Here is an 11,332-nt window from a genome sequence, read left to right on the forward strand (position 1 = left end):
GAAATAGGAAAGCACTAAACTTATCAAACATAATAACGGTTTTGTCTGGAAGTCAATATTGAACCCGGTTCCACGCTTCGTAACACAAAGCTTCATACCATACACATACTTATTAATTAAATTTAATATTAACTATATCTATTGATCAAAATAAAAAAACATTACAAAAACAATACTATTATTTCAACAATGATGCATATGTTTGTGATTAAACAGGCAACATGTCTTTTTTGACGTTATACATGTTACTTACCGGTGTTTATGACGTCATTTCCCCCGACATTGGAAGACATTTATAGAAGAAATAATGCTTGTGTTTTTCATTAAAGATAAAACAAAATGCATAAGCATAAGCGTACGCATGCCTTAAACGGTAATTGTTGCTCAAAGGCCTCAATGTTTCTCGAAACTCGTGAAAGTGAACTTATCTCGTTTCTGAAAATTGTATGATAACACTAAGACCGTCGACATCATTTTCTAATATTCATCAACAATTCAAGTGGCATAGTAAAGCTTTGTATCAAACCTTTGTTAGGTTGAATCTTGATACAGAATATATACCAATAATGACAACCATACACAGCTATAGGTACTGTTGTAACATCTGGGTTGATAGGTAGATATACATTCATATCATTGCCTTAGGATAAAGTAGGTGAATTAGCAACGATTAGCGTATTTACCGTAGGTACTGAAACACAAAGATAACGGTAGCGTGGCCGAGCGGTCTAAGGCGCTGGTTTCAGATTCAGATACATGTCCGGTATGCCAGTCTCAGACGGAGGATCTTTTTCATTTATTTATTGGATGTCCAGAGTTATCTACCCTTAACGTCTTTTTAACCGATATGTTAGATAGTTTGTTTATTAGAGTGCCTTCGGAAATTGTGAATGTACTCAATTATGATTGGCTAGTTCTTTTAGGCTGTGGCAGAAATTCAAAAAATGTTAACTCGTACTTCATAAACTTTGTTTTGAGTGTGGCACGATTTTGTATTTACAAAAGAAGAAATATGGTCATGTTAAATGAAGGTAGTGTTCCAATATTGCGATTCTTTAAGTTTACAGTCAAAAAATTTATCAACTATGCTTTTAATCACTATCGAAAGAAAAACAATGTTTCACTTTTCCGAAAATACTTTATTTGTGATAACAATATTGTATCTATGATTGACGATCGTGTCTCAGTTAATTTGTAAAACTTTCGTCTGTGATAGTTATGGTTACTTTGTTATGAAACATGTGATTTTTCTTTTTACCTTTTATCTATTATTAATACATGATTATGAAATGATTACACTGTGAGGAATCTCAAGGGCCCCAACCCTTGAGACCCTATTGCTGGGATAATAAAATTTTTATTTTTACAAGAAAAAAAAATAAGGCGCTGGTTTAAGGCACCAGTCTCTTCGGAGGCGTGGGTTCGAATCCCACCGCTGCCAGAGTTACATTTTTTCACAAATGACACATTAATTTGACGTCACACTGCGTTTGTCGAGAAAGTGACGCCATTTCTTTGTCATTCTCTGACGTCACAATCGCTTATAATTCACACATTGATGAACACAAAACAATCATACGTTGCGATGTTTTTCCTAACTCACCTTATGTTTTAACCACTATTAAAAAGTCATAGAACGAACTAGTGTGAGTCGGTTCAACGCATCGTAACACAAAGCTTCATACCATACAAAAACCTATTGCTTAAATTTTATATTTATCATACCAATTGATCAAAAATAAAACGTTTCAAAAACAATACTATTATTTCAACAATCATACATATGTTTGTGATTAAACAGACAACATGTCTTTTTTGACGTTATACATGTTACTTACCGGTGTTTATGACGTCATTTTTCCCGACATTGGAAGACGTTTTGAGAAGAATTAGTGCTTGTGTTCTTCATTAAAGATAAAACAATCATTTGTATACCTCTGCATATGCATGTCTAAAACGATAATCGCTGCTCAATGACCCCAATGTTTCTCGCGAATGTGACATGATGTCGTTTTTGAGAATCTAATGATAACACTATAGCCGTCGACGTCATTTTCTAATATTCATCAACAATTCAAGTGGCATAGTAAAGCTTTGTATCAACCTTCGTTAGGTTGAATCTTGATACAGAATATATACCAATAGTGATAACCATACACAACTGTAGGTACTGTTGTAACATCCGGTTTGATAGGTAAATATACATTCATATCATTGCCTTAGCATAAAGTAGGTGAATTAGCAACGATTAGCGTATTTACCGTAGGTACTGAAACACAAAGATAACGGTAGCGTGGCCGAGCGGTCTAAGGCGCTGGTTTAAGGCACCAGTCTCTTCGGAGGCGTGGGTTCGAATCCCACCGCTGCCAGAGTTACATTTTTTCGCAAATGAAACATTAATTTGACGTCACAGTGCGTTTATCGAAAAAGTGACGCCATTTCTTTGTCATGACGTCACAATCGCTCATAATTCATGCATTAATGAACAAAAAACAATCATACGTTGCGATGTTTATCATAATTCACCTTATGATTTAACCACTAATATTAAAAAGTCATAGAACGAACTGGTTGTGTGAGTGTGATTATTTACTCTATATTGTTCGTTATAACCATTAACAACGCCCTTATCACGAAATAGATATTGGAAAGTTCTAATTATTTTCGGTTCTCCTGTCGAGTCATAAACTATTTCATCTAACATACCTGAAACCTTTCGTCCTGCCGTACACTTATAAAACTGCAATGACAGATGTGCATATGAATATGTGGAAACACATGGAAAGCGGCACTCAAATAAAGTTATAAATATGTCCTGCTCACTGACAACAACGTGACCGCCATCTTGTTGTTCGCACATGGAAACATAAACATCATTCCTGCTAAAATAACAAATAACCATATCTATTGTTCAAAAATCAAACATTACAAAAACAATACTATTATTTCAACAATGATGCATATGTTTGTGATTAAACAGGCAACATGTCTTTTTTGACGTTATACATGTTACTTACCGGTGTTTATGACGTCATTTTCCCCGACATTGGAAGACATTTATAGAAGAAATAATGCTTGTGTTTTTCATTAAAGATAAAACAAAATGCATAAGCATAAGCGTACGCATGCCTTAAACGGTAATTGTTGCTCAAAGGCCTCAATGTTTCTCGAAACTCGTGAAAGTGAACTTATCTCGTTTCTGAAAATTGTATGATAACACTAAGACCGTCGACATCATTTTCTAATATTCATCAACAATTCAAGTGGCATAGTAAAGCTTTGTATCAAACCTTTGTTAGGTTGAATCTTGATACAGAATATATACCAATAATGACAACCATACACAGCTATATGTACTGTTGTAACATCTGGGTTGATAGGTAGATATACATTCATATCATTGCCTTAGGATAAAGTAGGTGAATTAGCAACGATTAGCGTATTTACCGTAGGTACTGAAACACAAAGATTACGGTAGCGTGGCCGAGCCGTCTAAGGCGCTGGTTTAAGGCACCAGTCTCTTCGGAGGCGTGGGTTCGAATCCCACCGCTGCCAGAGTTACATTTTTTCACAAATGACACATTAATTTGACGTCACACTGCGTTTGTCGAGAAAGTGACGCCATTTCTTTGTCATTCTCTGACGTCACAATCGCTCATAATTCACACATTGATGAACACAAAACAATCATACGTTGCAATGTTGTTCCTAACTCACCTTATGTTTTAACCACTATTAAAAAGTCATAGAACGAACTAGTGTGAGTCGGTTCAACGCATCGTAACACAAAGCTTCATACCATACAAAAACCTATTGCTTAAATTTAATATTTATCATACCAATTGATCAAAAATAAAACGTTTCAAAAACAATACTATTATTTCAACAATCATACATATGTTTGTGATTAAACAGACAACATGTCTTTTTTGACGTTATACATGTTACTTACCGGTGTTTATGACGTCATTTTTCCCGACATTGGAAGACGTTTTGAGAAGAATTAGTGCTTGTGTTCTTCATTAAAGATAAAACAATCATTTGTATACCTCTGCATATGCATGTCTAAAACGATAATCGCTGCTCAATGACCCCAATGTTTCTCGCGAATGTGACGTGATGTCGTTTTTGAGAATCTAATGATAACACTATAGCCGTCGACGTCATTTTCTAATATTCATCAACAATTCAAGTGGCATAGTAAAGCTTTGTATCAACCTTCGTTAGGTTGAATATTGATACAGAATATATACCAATAGTGATAACCATACACAGCTGTAGGTACTGTTGTAACATCCGGTTTGATAGGTAAATATACATTCATATCATTGCCTTAGGATAAAGTAGGTGAATTAGCAACGATTAGCGTATTTACCGTAGGTACTGAAACACAAAGATTACGGTAGCGTGGCCGAGCGGTCTAAGGCGCTGGTTTAAGGCACCAGTCTCTTCGGAGGCGTGGGTTCGAATCCCACCGCTGCCAGAGTTACATTTTTTCGCAAATGAAACATTAATTTGACGTCACAGTGCGTTTATCGAAAAAGCGACGCCATTTCTTTGTCATTCTCTGACGTCACAATCGCTCATAATTCACACATTGATGAACACAAAACAATCATACGTTGCAATGTTGTTCCTAACTCACCTTATGTTTTAACCACTATTAAAAAGTCATAGAACGAACTTGTTGTGTGAGTGTGATTATTTACTCTATATTGTTCGTTATAACCATTAACAACGCCCTTATCACGAAATAGATATTGGAAAGTTCTAATTATTTTCGGTTCTCCTGTCGAGTCATAAACTATTTCATCTAACATACCTAAAACCTTTCGTCCTGCCGTACACTTATAAAACTGCAATGACAGATGTGCATATGAATATGTGGAAACACATGGAAAACGGCACTCAAATAAAGTTATAAATATGTCCTGCTCACCGACAACAACGTGACCGCCATCTTGTTGTTCGCACATGGAAACATAAACATCATTCCTGCTAAAACAACAGGTATATCCACATGTCATATACACGTGAAAACAATTTGTATCATATATTTCTACAGACAAGCCTGGCGTTGATAATTTTGTTTTATTGGTAAATACCCAACCACTTCACCTGTATGAATTTGTGAAATGCAACAGATCTTCGCCTCCTTTGTCAACTCTTTCCAAGAGAATGGTTTCTTCGAATTTTGAAGTGGTTTTTTTTATTATCTCAGTTCGATGACAATACAGTTAGTCATTTTGCGCCAAGAAATCAATAAAGCAAACCTTGAATGTGATTAGTGACTAATTTCAGTGTTGACTTTAAGTTCAGATGTGAAGAAGGCTTTCTATTTTGATTGATTGGTTAACACAGAAGGGAAATAACTCTAATGAGACATTTTGCTTGAAGGTTCAATCATTTATTTGTATTGAATGGGAGCGATATTACTATCTTACTATCACGAACCTAGTCAACATTCACACGATACAGATAACTTTAAAAATGGAAAATCCCTCACATATAAAACATTTTGCCGGTTTTATATAGAGACCAATTTAGAAAGAGAAGACCACGGCTAAGAACGAGTGAAGATTAAAAATATTACCAATATGATCATGCAATATATAAAATGTTCCATTTGTTTGATTTATTCTGATTGAATTTAATGACAAACCATTTTCGGCAACTTAATATCAAGATATACAATTAATTTCAAATTTCAATAGTTATATTTCATAATTCATATTGTAATTTTGTAGGTGACTAAAAAGTCACCAAACGTATATCTTCATAAACTACTGTTTTTTTTTTTTTTTTTGAAAATAATTTTTAAAACTGCTACGTTTAGAATTTTGTGTGACATTACTGTCACAGACATCCGTTTTAGTGGCTCCACTCCGCGTCCTCATTAAAACTCAACTTGTGATAATTTTGAAACTGAAGGGTAATCTTAAAACTGTGTTCGGAAAATGTAAGTATAGATTTGACCCTAATCTAAAGTGGTATTGATCCTCTTTGCTTTAAGTTTATGTTGAGAACTTAAAATTCAATATCATACATCACGGGCTATGTAAAAAAGTGAAGAATTTCGTGAGAAGGAAAGTATTCTGATATATATTATCCTCTGTTTTGTAACAGGTACAGGAAGAGATATTTCCCCACCACGAATCATCATCATTGTCTTCATCAACATTGTCATCGTCGTCTTCCTAGCAGTAGATTCGTTAAAGATTAATATTGTGACCAGTCCATGTGCTGATATCGTAAGAATTTGAGATTTGGAATTAAACAATAAGATCGAAATATGGTGCCTAATTTCAGTAATAACCTCCTACATGTACCACGGGAAAAATCATCCTATATTTATCGACAATAGGAGCTGTATTCCGATTTTATATTGAGGTAGGTGTACGATGTAGAATTCGAAAAAGCAGAAATAACTTAGATTAAAAAACGTTTTGCAGATTAGATAAAGACTTCTTAATGAAGGCACAGAACCAAACAGGGCTTCAAGCAAGAAGACAGAAGAAAACAAAAACATGAAAAAGGTTTAAACTTGAATGGATTTAAAAGTTTTCGTTATGATTATATTATTTAGAAAAAAAAGTTCTGAGTATGAAAAATAAATCATCATGAAGTATTTACCAGCTTCTTCCCTGGATCTAAAACACCAGAGTGTTCTGGGGATCAGCGATATTGTACTAATATATGAAAATACGTAAATTTGTGAAATTGTAATGAAACAAGGCTAGTTAAGTATAACGAAGATTTCATTTATGTCACGAAAAAAAGCCAATGCTGTCAAAGATGACGACGACGACGATGATAATGATGATGATGACGACGATGATGATGATGATGATGATGATGATGATTAATACGAAACTGAATACTTTGAATGTGAGTGGATGTGAATGTTGTTTTATGTTTATATGAATATATTGTAAAATCTTTAGGAAGTAAATAAGGTATAAATATAAAGAACTGGTTCCTCCTTGTAAAGACATCCATCAATAAAATGATTTTTATAAACCCAAAACTGACATCAGAAGAAACATTTTTAAATTTGAATGTGAAAAGGTCTTCTGATGCTGCATGGATGTGAATGTTGTTTTATGTTTATATGAATATATTGTAAAATCTTTAGGAAGTAAATAAGGTATAAATATAAAGAACTGGTTCCTCCTTGTAAAGACATCCATCAATAAAATGATTTTTATAACACCCAAGAAAAGAGAATAAAGCACGACACAAGACAGGTATACACTCACTGATAACACCAAACAAGAACCCGAGACTCCCCGGCAAATTCTATAGCACGACACAAGACAGGTATACCTTCATGATTCTATAGCATGACTCCCTGGCATGTTCTATAGCATGATTCAAGACTGGTATACCTTCACTGATAACACCAAACAAGAGGCCTGGATTTATTCCTTTTCCGTTTAACATTTAAAAACTTTCAAACCTTCAAGAAATGTTTTATGCGATTGATACATATTAATCAGTGGCTATAAGTATAAAAATTTGTGATGTTTCATCCAAGGTTATGGTTGTTATTAATTATTTTTTAATTGTTGCTTATTTCTATGACGGTGAAATATTGGTATTATTAATGTTGAACGAATCCGCCTTGTATGTCTTTTTGTCTGTCTAAACATCATCTATGTCAACTTGACTTTAATACACCCGAACAGGCATAAGCGTGTTAATATCAAATGTTTGGAGACATTGCATCATAAAGTTTTACATTTAATCACGACATAAAGTTTTTCATGTCTCATTCTGTTGATTAAATCTAGTTTTAATCTAACCTTTTATCTGGCTTTCCAGACAATAACACAATAAATAGGGCATCAAACTACCCACCACATTTTGTTATTGAGCTTTACGGCAATTGGTATCTTGGAAAATGCCATGACTCTGAGAATGAAAGTCATTCTTTTCACTAGATACATCATTGTCAATTGATAATCTATTTTTAATACCTTGATACGAAGCTTAGACAATTTCAGACTAATTTATATATTAAAGTGGAAAAGAGAACTTTTATTATACGATGAAAATTACGTAATGTATGACATGAAAAAAAATCTTTCATATTTGGCATCAAAAATCATATACGTTGTACATGATATTTGAGAGAACGTCATCTAGATTATCAAATATTTTCCTTCCTGTTTGTGCCTTGGATTTAATCTATGGATATGTTCGGAGAAAATGCCCTTCCTTATAAATGCGTCCTCTGAAACATCCTGTAAAACATGTGATTCCCGAAAATATAGTTAAAAATACAAGAGAAAGTTACCAAGACTTTAGTTTTAAGACGGAAACTAAGAAAAAAGAAGTAAAGCGAAAACATACACTTGAAAAGCGTTATCAATCATCAGTGAGATTATTCTGAGGAGCAAGTTGCCTAGCTCTGAATTTGTCAGGCCAAACTCGCTGATGGAGTTGAAAGAGGAAGAGGTACTCACTTATGATCTGCTAAGAATAAGAAAGAGGTTGACGATCACAGAACCATAGCTAGCAACTATTACAGGCGCATTGCTGTACTACATAAACAGAGAAAGCAGAATCTCTGTTATCATTGGGAGACCTGACAGGATTTATCTTGTGACCAAACCAAACTGATCATAATAAGTCTCAGGAGGACTGAGTGATCTGAGTTGCCGCGGTCACAAAAGGTGTTTTCCAGTGAAGGAATCTCGATCATTTTGTAAAGCAGAGACAACAACGTTGAATGCACTTCATTCCGGAGAGCGTGTGTTTATTGCAAATGATTTGTATCCTTGACCAAGGTAACTTGAACTGGCACTGAGAAGAGTGAGACTATTTACGACTTAGTCGAAAAGTCATATATATATATACTTTACAATAGTATATATACTTTACAACTTTAGACCGCCGATGAAGTAAAGTATTTATTATTACTCTCTATAGCTACATTTAAGTATCATGTGGGCAGTAGGATCTTAAGCTTGTTAACCTGAAAAGAAGAAGAATCAACATGGCCAAAGATAAGATATGGTAAACTTTTCTCTTTACTGGAGCAACAACTGTATAGTTGTGCATCGCTAGACAAATGATTTCGATTGTTGAATATCTCTAAGAAACTTCCGGGTCTGCAAAACTAGGCTGAGCTCTAGCAGGACGGTGCGCTCTGGAGCATTAGACCGGCAATAAAGACAAGGAATGGCCCTGATTATTTGCAACAAAAAGGGAATGATTTAAGTAGGATACGATCGGACATTTCAAGCATGTTCCACTTTCGAACCAACAGTTATAATTCCGGAGTAGACGCAGGACCGTTATCGACATCTTTTAGATTAAGTCTTAACAAGGCCATGATTTTCCTAAAGGGAAAAGCTGATGGTCGCCTACCAATATGTCAGGGCGGGTTACATCTAGCCAAATTATCGGGTTCGAGAGCAACTGGGTTTGAGTCTGACACGAGAAAGACTACAACCAGAAGTAGAGTGAGCAAATTGGTCAGAACTCCGACTTGACATTGAAAGGAGATTCTTTCTGTTAGCCTTGGCAACATATTTTTACTTAACTCCATAACAGAAGCTTATTTGGGACCTTGATTTCTCTTTAATGAAAAAAATATGAACGACAAAGTTTTTTCAAGAAAACACACATAGATATTTCTGAACACACAGGGCCATGAAAAGTAGTAGTGAAGAGACATGAAAGATGAGACTAACCACTCTTCGATGGTCTTAAGGACAATCCTAAAACGTTTTCGACAACAATGCTTTATAGTGATCTCTCAGGTTAATGAAATGTTCGTTTCATGGACCGTCCTATCCAAATATCAATATTACATTGAACTTTGTTAAAACCATCAGAAAGAGATTTAGAGCTAAACTACATTGTAGAGTTAACCGAAGGACTGGTGCTAAGTGAAAGGAATACGCAAACCCAAATATAAAGTTAGAATAACAAATTTATATACAAAAATACAACAAGGAAAAAATACACAGTTTTACAGAAAATTTCATCCTATGTGCTAAGATCTCATCTCACACCAAACCAGCTTAAAAATAACAATACTGGCCACAGAGGTTACCCAACAATTAAAGATATGACTAGAATGACCACTGCCATAAACTATCTGGCATTAATGATTCACTACGTCCGCTACAGCACATTTCCAATAAATATAGGTTAAGTAACACTAATTGACTTCCTACTATTCTATCCTATTCACTGTGAGTATATTACTACCGGCTATACAATTACACTAAAAGTTCCATAACAGTTAAAGTTCACAATTCCAGTACACAGTTCAAATACCAATCCAGTACACAGTTCAAATACCAATCACACGATTGTCACATATTGGAAGCCACTGAATCATTACCACCATTCACAAATGAGTGAGCCCCGGTGCGTGAACCTCAGATGTATCGCCATCTACGTTGATGTGCCGCTGTCCCAGAGCCGTAGAGGGATGGTCCGTGTGGTCAGCTATAGACGTCGCCCAAGTGACTGATAAAGTTCAGGTCGTTCGCCCATGTTCTCCTGTACGTTGAACTGGTGTGGACTCAGAGTCAGCCATGCCCAGCCGTCCTGGTCAGGTCCCCATCTAGTTGTTTACCCCATCACACCATCACCACGGAGCATTTCCATGGCAAAAAAAAACCAGCCAGAAGTATTTATACATGTACCACACATTTTCGGAGCGCCCTGCTCCATCACGTCTACCGCCCAGGTGAACGTTCTCTGTCTGCTCCGAGATCGGCCTATCTTAATTCTGATTGGCTAAAATTCCCACCTGGCATCGTACTAATAAACCCCACAGCTACTGATACCCACTTTGTACAACAAGGCCAAATAACAGGCGGCAAAATTCAAATGTTGTTAGCAATACGCTAATAAACCTGCTTGTACTTTAAGAAAAATATCACACCTTAAATAACTGGTAAATACTGTAAAAAAGAACTGTCAGATCTTGACACTTCCCCCCTTCTAGAGTATATGTGTATACCTTATGAACTTAACTGTGAATAAGTATCATCTACTTCTATAATCTCCTATCTAAGTAATACTGGAAATATCATACTGATAATCTGACAACCCCCATCTACTCGTTCATAGCTCGGCTAAGATAATCTGCACCGACGTTGTCTCTGCCTGGAATAGCCTTAATCCTCATCCTATATGACTGTAGGAGGAGGGCCCATCGAATGATCCTTGCGTTTGCCACTTTGCTTTTGCTGAGGCAAGTCAATGGCTGGTGATCGGTTTCAATGCAGAATTCCTTCCCGAGCAAATATCGTTGGAACTTCATGACACCCCATACCAGGGCCAAAAATTCCTTCTCCATAACAGC

The 11,332-nt window shown here is 35.6% G+C and overlaps 3 non-coding genes across 3 annotated transcripts; all 3 read left to right on the forward strand.

Annotated features, from left to right (window-relative positions):
• The first annotated feature begins 2,287 nt into the window (after window positions 1-2,287).
• Window positions 2,288-2,369, forward strand: Trnal-aag (transfer RNA leucine (anticodon AAG)). Its single transcript has one exon. It is a non-coding gene; the product is annotated as a tRNA-Leu (tRNA).
• A 1,104-nt stretch (window positions 2,370-3,473) lies between these two features.
• On the forward strand, window positions 3,474-3,555 carry Trnal-aag (transfer RNA leucine (anticodon AAG)). The gene has a single exon. It is a non-coding gene; the product is annotated as a tRNA-Leu (tRNA).
• Window positions 3,556-4,401: 846 nt separating this feature from the next.
• Trnal-aag (transfer RNA leucine (anticodon AAG)) lies at window positions 4,402-4,483 on the forward strand. Its single transcript has one exon. It is a non-coding gene; the product is annotated as a tRNA-Leu (tRNA).
• Window positions 4,484-11,332: the final 6,849 nt, after the last annotated feature.

Source organism: Ylistrum balloti, unplaced genomic scaffold (assembly GCF_031769215.1).
Source record: "Ylistrum balloti isolate Yb309-2 unplaced genomic scaffold, AGI_CSIRO_Ybal_v1 Utg369716, whole genome shotgun sequence".
NCBI classification, from domain to species: domain Eukaryota; kingdom Metazoa; phylum Mollusca; class Bivalvia; order Pectinida; family Pectinidae; genus Ylistrum; species Ylistrum balloti.